This window comes from Lolium perenne, chromosome 1 (genome assembly GCF_019359855.2).
Source record: "Lolium perenne isolate Kyuss_39 chromosome 1, Kyuss_2.0, whole genome shotgun sequence".
In the NCBI taxonomy this organism is placed as follows: Eukaryota; Viridiplantae; Streptophyta; class Magnoliopsida; order Poales; family Poaceae; genus Lolium; species Lolium perenne.
Window position 1 is genome coordinate 195,526,616 of NC_067244.2, and position 10,823 is coordinate 195,537,438.

The following is a 10,823-nucleotide window of genomic DNA, read 5'->3' on the forward strand; positions in this document are numbered from 1 at the left end:
CATAACCCTCTTGGGGGCGCCGATGTGGTCACCTTCTCCATGTGTGTGCTCTGGGTGAAAACCTTTAATCGTCTGGCCTCGCTGACGACAATGTGTTGTGTCGTTACCCTGTTGGGGGCATCGGCGTGGAGTTCCGGTACCCTTCGGCTTGTTCCTGAGTTGTCGGTGGCAAGTCTTGGTCTTCTTATATTTTTTTTTATTGTATCTTTGATCTCCTTTGCAAGAGGATCTCCACTTGTATTGATTCGCCCATGTATAGCTTAATTTATAAATAGGGGCCAAAGCCTATTTTGAGGTAGTAGAAAAATGGTGCTTGCAATGCACTCAACGATCATGGTTCTTTGTTTTGTTTGAATAAACATCCACGGTTGTTTGAGTGTGCCACAATGCATATCATTAGGGTTGTCAACGGCAAGCTTTGCTCCGATCAGTCAAGTCCCGCAGCCTCACCATGCATTTAACACATTATTATTAGCTACTCGGTATCTTTCAAACCTGCTACAGTATTAATTTGGATTATACGGTTTCCTCATTACTAGGACTAAAATTTTCTAATGTATAGCTTGCAGCAGGGTACAAGTAATGGAATGCTGACCAAATCATCGACGGAACTGACCAGACCAAGCTGCCCATGCCAAAACACAAAATAATTGTTTGTTTAAGGGGAGAGGTCTATTTGACATTGTTGATCTTGGTTGGCTGTAAGTTAACTTTTCTTTCAACATCATGAAATGACACGTTGTACGTTATTCGATGTTTACTATACACTTTGTTTCTAAAAAAGTTTCGCAACTTTATCGGATACGAAGATATATAAACATGTTTTAGCTATAGATTCATCCGTATTTAAAACAGTTGTAAAACATTTTTAGGAACACATAGAGTATTTTCTTTAAAAGTCAAAAAAGAATACATATAATTTACAACAGAAATCCATGTATATATATATCTCTTAACAACATGTACTTAAATTCAGGTTGTCAACCAGTCGGCGTGCAATCAAACTTTTGGTCACCACGCGTCTAACACATTATTAGCTACTCCATCTGTTCGGAAAAAATTGATGTGAGTGGACGCACATGTTGTACCCTTGTATAGCTAGAACTCACGTCAATGAAAACGGAACGGAGGAAGTAGAAGTATTCATTAGTTGAACCTACAATTAATTTCTATTATACTGCTTCCTCGTTAATACGACTAATTGTTCCTAACATAGCTTGCCGCGAGCTGCAAGTAATCGAACACTGACCATATTATCAATGGAGTCGACAACACCAAGCTAGCCATGCCAAAACACAAAACATTTGTTTGTTTAAATCTCTTATAGATTAACGTTTTAGGTACCACAAGCCATTCCATTGCACTTTTGTCACAACATTCATGGTTCTTCTTTTGTTTGAATAACAACATGTACCAAGTTCCTAGATGATCAGAGTTTAGGTTGATGCCGCATTAATTAACTAGGATCTATTTGACGCATACGCTGGCCGCGGCACAAGCACAACATGCACCCACTGCCACTTCACGCCTCCCCATCTACAAGGAGACAAAATTCGGCATGACTTACGGAGAGACAGGATATGCTGCCCTTGTAGTTATTATATATAATATTTGATTTCATTTTGTTTCCCATACGTCAGCTGATTAGTCAGCCATTATCCCTGATTAGTTAGTTAAATAATCAGCTAATAAGGCGGGCAAGGATGACGCCAACAAAATTCACAGACTCCGTGTATTATTATTGTACGTATGTTTTGCACTCGTGGGTACGTGCTAGCTGAAGAAAAGGACGGCACAACTAACAAGCTAAGCTACATCTTATCATAAGGGGCGTGGCTATTTCTCAGTCGACTAAGAATTAACTTTATTCGCAGTTAGATAATATCATTAAATTTTAGTTGCAACTCATATTGCAATTCATAACTAGCACAAATCACGATGCAAATCAAATGGTGTAAGACTTAACTGGGCACGAAGTTAGTTGAGAACTAGCAAATTCCTTATCATAAACTTCTTACACTACTATAGATAGGACTTTTTAAGGCCTCCTATGGCACAACGAAGGACTTTTAGGTGCAGGGTGACGTCACATCCAATAATTTGAATCATACGTGTGCGGTCCGGGCAGTCCCTGCGTGGGCACAACGAACACAAAAACTCTTTTTGGGCCGTAACATTATGTTCGTACACGGTCACATTAATTAATTTATCTTTACAGTTCTATCGTAATACATATTTAAGAAAATTCCAAATGTTGATCGAAATGAAAACATAGTACAAGACAAACCACTTTAACTTCGAGTGATCTAAGCACCAAGCAAACTCTGCTAAGCAAACACACGTGGTACCAAACATCTTGGTGATGTGTTTCACTTCCAATTAGAGTGTCACTGGTGATGTGACACTTCTCCATGTCTCTCTGGTCTCGTTTTATCAACATTTTTGGATATAAACACTAGTATTTGCCATAGTCCTAATCCTACGGAGGCGTGTCCATGGGGTAAACCCCGTGCTGCTGCGGCTGCGGCGAGGAGGCACGAGGGATGCATCACCGCATGTGCTTACCTCTGCAGGAGAGGTTGCATGTGCTTGTGATGCATGTAAAATGTATGCATACACTTTGTAGTTTATTGCTAATATTTCCACATATTTGCATATTATATAATGTTATTTTCATGTTACATATTATTTTTTAGGATTTTCTAAATAATCTCTTCTCCTCTGGTTTTAACTCTGGCTGGCAGAAAACACCTTCTGTTAGTATGTTTCGACTTTCCAGGAGCTACGAGACTCTAAAAAAGGGCAAGATCAGGAGCCACGCTTCGGAATTTTTGAGACAAACAAAATGAGCTAAAGTGGGACACCAGGGGGTCAATGGGCTGGAAAAAGGGCATGTGATGTGCCCTCCCCCTATGGGCATGCCACATGTGCTCGTTTTCCCCTCGTCCGTCCGATTCGTCTCAATCTTGCGCCCGCGGATTTTGTTTGACCTAAAAAATCCTATATATATATGACCCCACAGGGTTCCTCAAGGCTACGGCGGCGGAGGTCAAAAACACATAAACGGAGAGTCAGCAGGCCACCGCCAGTGGAGATCGGAGGGGGAAATCGTTGCCGGAATCGCCTCAGGTGAACTCCACACCCCCCCCTCCGGCGTGGTCACCATCATCATCTTCAGCAACACCATCAACACCATTTTCATCTACCCTTTGTAATCTCTTGGCAAACATGATGTGTGAGGCAATCTATTGTTTTCCCATGATGTATTGTACCTCTATGTCATTGTTTGAGTAGTGACTTGTTCTTGGCAATTGTGAGATAATTTATTGATTGTTTTTATAAGTATTTGTTATCTTCTATGATGATCTCTTGTACTGATATAAGAGTGCACACATATGTTGGGGAATGCATTACCTAATCACCATTGCATGATGATAGGAGGAGGGACAGCTAGAGCTTGATAGAAACCATGTCTCAATTCTTATATTTATGCTATATTAATTTATAGTTAATTAGCGAGGGGATATAACTATGGGGACCTTTAAACTTACATCGGTGCTTGGACCCTATGTCTTAATAATTCTATTGTTTGCTCTTAATTGGCCTTGGTATCAATCACTAGGGGTGTATTTTCTAACTCTCCGCTGCAGCGGTGCAAGGTCTCTCCCTCTCCTCCGAGATGGCAGACTCCCCTTCCTCCACGGCAACGTCGGCGGGAGAGGCCAAGCTGCAGCCGCCTATTCGTCCTTCTGCACGGTGCCACCTTGGCCTCATGAACCCCGCCTGTACTTCCCCAACCCCTGCGCCTTGTTATGTGGTGATCGAGTTGAGGCCGAGGGAAGAATCAAAAGGAGGTGTGGCTGTGCGAGCTGAGCGGGGCGGCGTCTGGAGATCAGTAGGCGGTGGCCAAAAACCCTAGGCCGGAGCTTTGGAAGAAGATGCGAGGGAGATGCAGAGAGAGAGACCGGCGGGGGCGGGTGGAGACGCGTCTGGGGTCAGGCTTGGACTGGCCACATTGATTGGGATAGACTCACAACCAGCAACTCCACTCGCGGCAACGCAGGCCCACAAGCCCATGCATGCACCAGCAAAACGATGAGGAGCCAACGATTGTAACAGCCGTAATCTATTTAGATAATATTAATGGTTGCACCTATCTATGGCTCCTCTCTAGAAGAAACACTAAAAAGACTATACTGAGCTTCACTAATTATGACAACCACACAAATGAAATAGAAATTTGCATGAACATTTACTCCCTTGAGTCACTCCACTTTACTTCACATCACTTCACATCGACACTCAAGTACTTATCGAACTGTACTGCGGTGATCCCCTGCACTTGGGAGTTGTTAGCTTGGTGCCGACAAAGGGCCGGATGCGCCGAGGCGCGAAGACCCAAATAATGGTGAAATGACACTAGTGTCCTAGATGGGGCGAGTAAGCAATTTGAAACTTTTATAGTTAGGGCTTGAAGAAAGCAAAATAAAATTAGCATTTATTTTTTCAAGCACAAAATATATATATGCTAGGCTCAACTATGTGCACCAATAACTTATGTATGCAAGTCAAGCAACAAGGTGATAAAAAAGACATATAACTTCAAGTGTGAGGGCTATCACAAATGAAATTGCATAAGTAAAGGAGTTCACTAAAGAGATAATGGAGACACGTGTGGACGACGATATATTTCGAAGTTCACACCCTTGAGGATGCTACACTCCGTTGGTAGTGGTATTGATGAGACAGGTGCTACATGGGTAGCTTCGATGAGGTGGAAAGCGATGCCGACATTGGATCACCTAGACAAGGTTGGTACAGGACACGAGGTACCTAGGTTCGGCCCCTCGCGTTGGAGGTAAGGACCAACTCCTTTTTGAGTATATTGATGTCTATATGTTACATGTTGCTGGAGGCGTAGATGGAGAGTATGGAGGCTATGAAGGGGGAACGGGATCTCGGAATTCTGCCTCTACTCTATCAGGTCAAGCATTAGATAGGTTACTTGACCTAGGGTTTTATATCATGCAGTGAGTCATCTAAACCAAAATCGACAGACCACCGTTGGATCCTTAGCTTGTTTTCCACGGTGAACTTGAGAGGATCTACGGGCCTTCACGTTGTTCTGGATCTTGATGACTACATAGGCCCAACAAGGTGGCGAATAGAATAGGACTCGCCATTATCCCCTGAGTGCATCAGGGACTTCCCTATAATCTTTTTTCTTTGCTTAGAGTCGACATGTCGACTTACTCAGAAGGTTAAAAACTGGTGGAAAGTCTTTGATGGACCTGAAACAAACATGAGTAAACCATCGGATTATCCTGGAAAACGTCAACACTCGGTCTTACTTGATTTTTAACTAGGCTAACCGGTGCTTGTTGGGATGCACGACTTAGGCCTTGTTTGGTACTAGAGTGTTTGTGGGGATAATACTCTAGAGTATTGGGTGAATCCCTATGGTCACCCAATCTCCGCAAAACCCCCATCTCCAATCCACTTGGTAGAGTATTGGGGATTGAAAAGAATACACTAAGATTTGGCAAAAAGTGGGGATAAAAAGGAATTAAAGTCGCTCAATACTCTACACCAAACATTCTTATAGAATACATCGGGATTTGAAGTTTGCTGCGGATTATCCCCACTAATACTCTAGCGCCAAACAAGGCCTTAATGGGTTTGCCAGAGGTTTGTGTCCCAAGGAACATGGGTACTCGCGACGACCCAAAGAGGCGTCGAACTCAGGGGGCTGAACACGACTTCCATGCTCACAAAGACCTCGGCAACAACGACACCGAAATGAACCGAGTGAGCGATCACGACAGAAAGAGACACGGTGATGTTACCTAGGCTGGGGTCCTCTTGAGGAGATAACACCCCTACTCTTGCCTTATCTGTATTGCGCCGCGAAGGCTCGCGAGGTAAAAGGGGGTTTAAAGTACCTAGCTACAAGAAGTTCTAGCCTAGATCTAGATGCGATTTCCTAGCTAGAAAATGACCCGAGGAGAGCCCCTTCTACGTTGAAGTTGTCCTCCCTTTTATAGAGGTGTTGGTCCTTGATGGCGTGTGCTCGTTGTACGAAGACACGCTGTTGGGGAACCCCAAGAGGAAGGTGTGATGAGCACAGCAACAAGTTTTCCCTCAGTACGAAACCAAGGTTTAATCGACCAGTAGGAGAAAGGCGTGACTTCCGAAGTTGGTGCTGGCTAACTAGTGGCAGGGCGCACTACCGGAGTCAGCAACAACGTGGAACCTGCACACAACCCAAAGTACTTTGCCCCAACTTACAGCGAGGTTATCAATCTCACCGGTTTGCTGAACACAAAGGATTAGACGTATCGAATGGAAGGAGATGTTTGCAGAAAGTAAACATAACGGGATTGCAGTTGAATTTACCAGTAAAGGAAGAAGGACCGGGGTCCAGAGTTCACTAGAGGTGTCTCTCCATAAAGAAATAGCATGTTGGGTGAACAAATTACAGCTAGATAATTGACAGAATATCGACCATACATGACAAGATGATTACTATGAGATTTGGTCTTGGGCATTACAACATAATACATGGACTGTAATCCAACTGCGTCTATGAATAATAATCCACCTTCAGGTTAGCGTCCGCACCCCTTCCAGTATAAAGTTGCAAGCAACAGACTATCGCATTAAGCAATATGTGTAAAGTAAACAATAGAATTACCCTTGGATAAAACATTGTTGTTGTCGCCCTAGTAGCAACAACACATCTACAATCTTAGAAGTTATAAAGTCACTCTCCCAGAAAACTAGAGGCATGAACCTACTATCGAGCATAAATACCCACTCTTGGAGTCACAAGTGTCCACTTGACCAGAGTATCTACTAGCAACGGAGAGCATGCAAGATCACAAATAACATATGACATGAATATATAATCAATCTCAACATAGTATTCAATATTCATCGGATCCTAGCAAACCAAACATATAGGATTACATAAAGATGATCTTGATCATGTAGGGCAGCTCACAAGATCGATACATGAAGCACAAAGTGGAGAAGACAACCATCTAGATACTGCTATGGACCCATAGTCCAGGGATGAACTACTCACGCATCACTTCGGAGGCGGGCATGGCGATGTAGATGCCTCCGGTGATGATTTTCCCCTCCGGCAGGGTGCCGAGAAGAGCTTCAAAAACCCTCGAGATGGGCTTTGCGATGGCAGCCGCGACGGAAATTTTCGTGGATGGAGGCTCGGGTATCCAGGGTTTTCCCGAGAAGATGTATAAATAGGCGGAGGAATTAGGTCGGTGGGCGCCTGGTGGGCCCAGACCCCCCTAGGCGCGGGCCAGGCCTAGGCCACGCCATGGGGTGGTCTGGCCGCACTGCTGCGCCTCTTCGACCCCCCTCTGGACTTCGTCTTCATTTCGGTAAAATATTGAATTCGGCTTTTATTTCGTCCAGTTCCGAGAATATTTCCTGTACAACTTTTCTGAAATACAAAAACAACAGAAAACAAGGAACTGGCACTGTGGCATCTTGTTAATAGGTTAGTGTCGGAAATCATGTAAAAGTGCAACGAAGTGTAAACAAAACATATATGAATTGGTGTAAAACAAGCATGGATCATAAAAAATTATAGATACGTTTGAGACGTATCAGCATCCCCAAGCTTAACTCCTGCTCGTCCTCGAGTAGGTAAGTGATAACAAAATAATTTTTGAGGTGACATGAAGCCAACACAATCTTGATCAAGCATGTAAAGCATTGTGAGCTGGGATCTAAGTACTCTAACATAGACATGATAGATATGATTCAATTAAACTTAGCAACTATGTTATAACATGAAGAGTGACTCAAACAAAGGATCATGAATAATAGTGCATTTAAAGCAACGGTGTGTTTATAAGCATATAGCAAACATAATAAAGTGGTACTCAACATGTCCTTATGCAATAGCAAAACATAAATGCAAGGACAGCTTCAAAGTTCAGAGGGTGACTAGAGTGCATTCACTTTATCCCTAGTGATGTAGCAAAAGAAAAGGCAAAGCCATAATAGATCTTGAACATATTGTCACTATCCAATCACTAAAACCATGCTACTCCATCTAATACACACATCACCCCACACACGCTCTTGCATAGATATTAGATCAGAACAAATACTTAAGAATGTGCTACATAATATGCATCTATTAATACATCTTACATATAATATAATCAGATCTCATAGCACAATATTATAGAATAAGAATCCACCACATAGGTATTACAAATATGGCCATAATCATATTATGCAGCTCATATGGCACTAAGAACTATGAAGAACATGAGAGAAATAGATCAATCTACTACCATAAACCCGTAGTCCAGAGATGGACTACTCTCACTTGATCATGGTGATGATGAAGATGTTGGAGAAGGTGGAGATCCCTCCGACGGTGATCCCGGCGGAGTTTCCACCTCCAATCTTCTCTGAAGCAGCCTCTATTTTCGTGTTTCTGTGTTTGTGCATCCCCCTTTGATACGTCTCCGACGTATCGATAATTTCTTGTGTTCCATGCCACATTATTGATGATATCTACATGTTTTATGCACACTTTATGTCATATTCGTGCATTTTCTGGAACTAACCTATTAACAAGATGCCGAAGTGACAGTTGCTGTTTTCTGCTGTTTTTGGTTTCAGAAATCCTAGTAACGAAATATTCTCGGAATTAGACGAAATCAACGCCCAGGGTCCTATTTTGCCACGAAGCTTCCAGAAGACCGAAGAGGAGACGAAGTGGGGCCACGAGGCGGCCACACCCTAGGGCGGCGCGGCCCTTGGCCGCGCCGACCTGTGGTGTGGGGCCCTCGTGTGGCCCCCTGACCTGCCCTTCCGCCTACTTAAAGCCTCCGTCGCGAAACCCCCAGTACCGAGAGCCACGATACGGAAAACCTTCCAGAGACACCGCCGCCGCCAATCCCATCTCGGGGGATTCAGGAGATCGCCTCCGGCACCCTGCCGGAGAGGGGATTCATCTCCCGGAGGACTCTACGCCGCCATGGTCGCCTCCGGAGTGATGTGTGAGTAGTCTACCCCTGGACTATGGGTCCATAGCAGTAGCTAGATGGTTGTCTTCTCCCCATTGTGCTTAATTGTCGGGTCTTGTGAGCTGCCGAACATGATCAAGATCATCTATCTGTAATTCTATATGTTGTGTTTGTTGGGATCCGATGAATAGAGAATACTTGTTATGTTGATTATCAATTTATATCTATGTGTTGTTTATGATCTTGCATGCTCTCCGTTACTAGTAGATGCTCTGGCCAAGTAGATGCTTGTAACTCCAAGAGGGAGTATTTATGCTCGATAGTGGGTTCATGTCTCCGTGAATCTGGGGAAGTGACAGAAATCTCTAAGATTATGGATGTGCTGTTGCCACTAGGGATAAAACATTGGTGCTATGTTCGAGGATGTAGTTACTGATTACATTACGTGCAATACTTAATGCAATTGTCTGTTGTTAGCAACTTAATACTGGAGGGGGTTCGGATGATAACCTGAAGGTGGACTTTTTAGGCATAGATGCATCTTTGGATAGCGGTCTATGTACTTTGTCGTAATGCCCAATTAAATCTCACTATACTCATCATAATATGTATGTGCATGGTCATGCCCTCTTTATTTGTCAATTGCCCAACTGTAATTTGTTCACCCAACATGCTGTTTATCTTATGGGAGAGACACCTCTAGTGAACTGTGGACCCCGGTCCAATTCTCTATACTGAAATACAATCTACTGCAATACTTGTTTTACTGTTTTCTGCAAACAATCATCTTCCACACAATACGGTTAATCCTTTGTTACAGCAAGCCGGTGAGATTGACAACCTCACTGTTTCGTTGGGGCAAAGTACTTTGGTTGTGTTGTGTAGGTTCCACGTTGGCGCCGGAATCTCTGGTGTTGCGCCGCACTACATCCCGCCGCCATCAACCTTCAACGTGCTTCTTGACTCCTACTGGTTCGATTAAACCTTGGTTTCTTACTGAGGGAAACTTGCCGCTGTGCGCATCACACTTCCTCTTGGGGTTCCCAACGGACGTGTCAACTACACGCATCAAGCAAATTTCTGGCGCCGTTGCCGGGGAGATCAAGACACGCTGCAAGGGGAGTCTCCACTTCCCAATCTCTTTACTTTGTTTTTATCTTGCTTTATTTTATTTACTACTTTGTTTGCTGCACTATATCAAAATACAAAAAAATTAGTTGCTAGTTTTACTTTATTTTACTGTCTTTATTGCACTCTATATCAAAAACACAAAAAAATTAGTTACTTGCATTTACTTTATCTAGTTTGCTTTATTTACTACTGCTAAAATGGCCACCCCTGAAAATACTAAGTTGTGTGATTTCACAACCACAAATAATAATGATTTCTTATGCACACCTATTGCTCCACCTGCTACTACAGCAGAATTCTTTGAAATTAAACCTGCTTTACTGAATCTTGTTATGCGAGAGCAATTTTGCAGTGTTAGTTACGATGATGCTGCTGCCCATCTTAATAATTTTGTTGAACTATGTGAAATGCAAAAATATAAAGATGTAGATGGTGACATTATAAAATTAAAATTGTTCCCTTTCTCATTAAGAGGAAGAGCTAAAGATTGGTTGCTATCTCTACCTAAGAATAGTATTGATTCCTGGACTAAATGCAAGGATGGTTTTATTGGTAGATATTATCCCCCTGCTAAAATTATATCTTTGAGAAGTAGCATAATGAATTTTAAACAATTAGATGCTGAGCATGTTGCACAAGCATGGGAAAGAATGAAATCTTTGGTTAAAAATTGCCCAA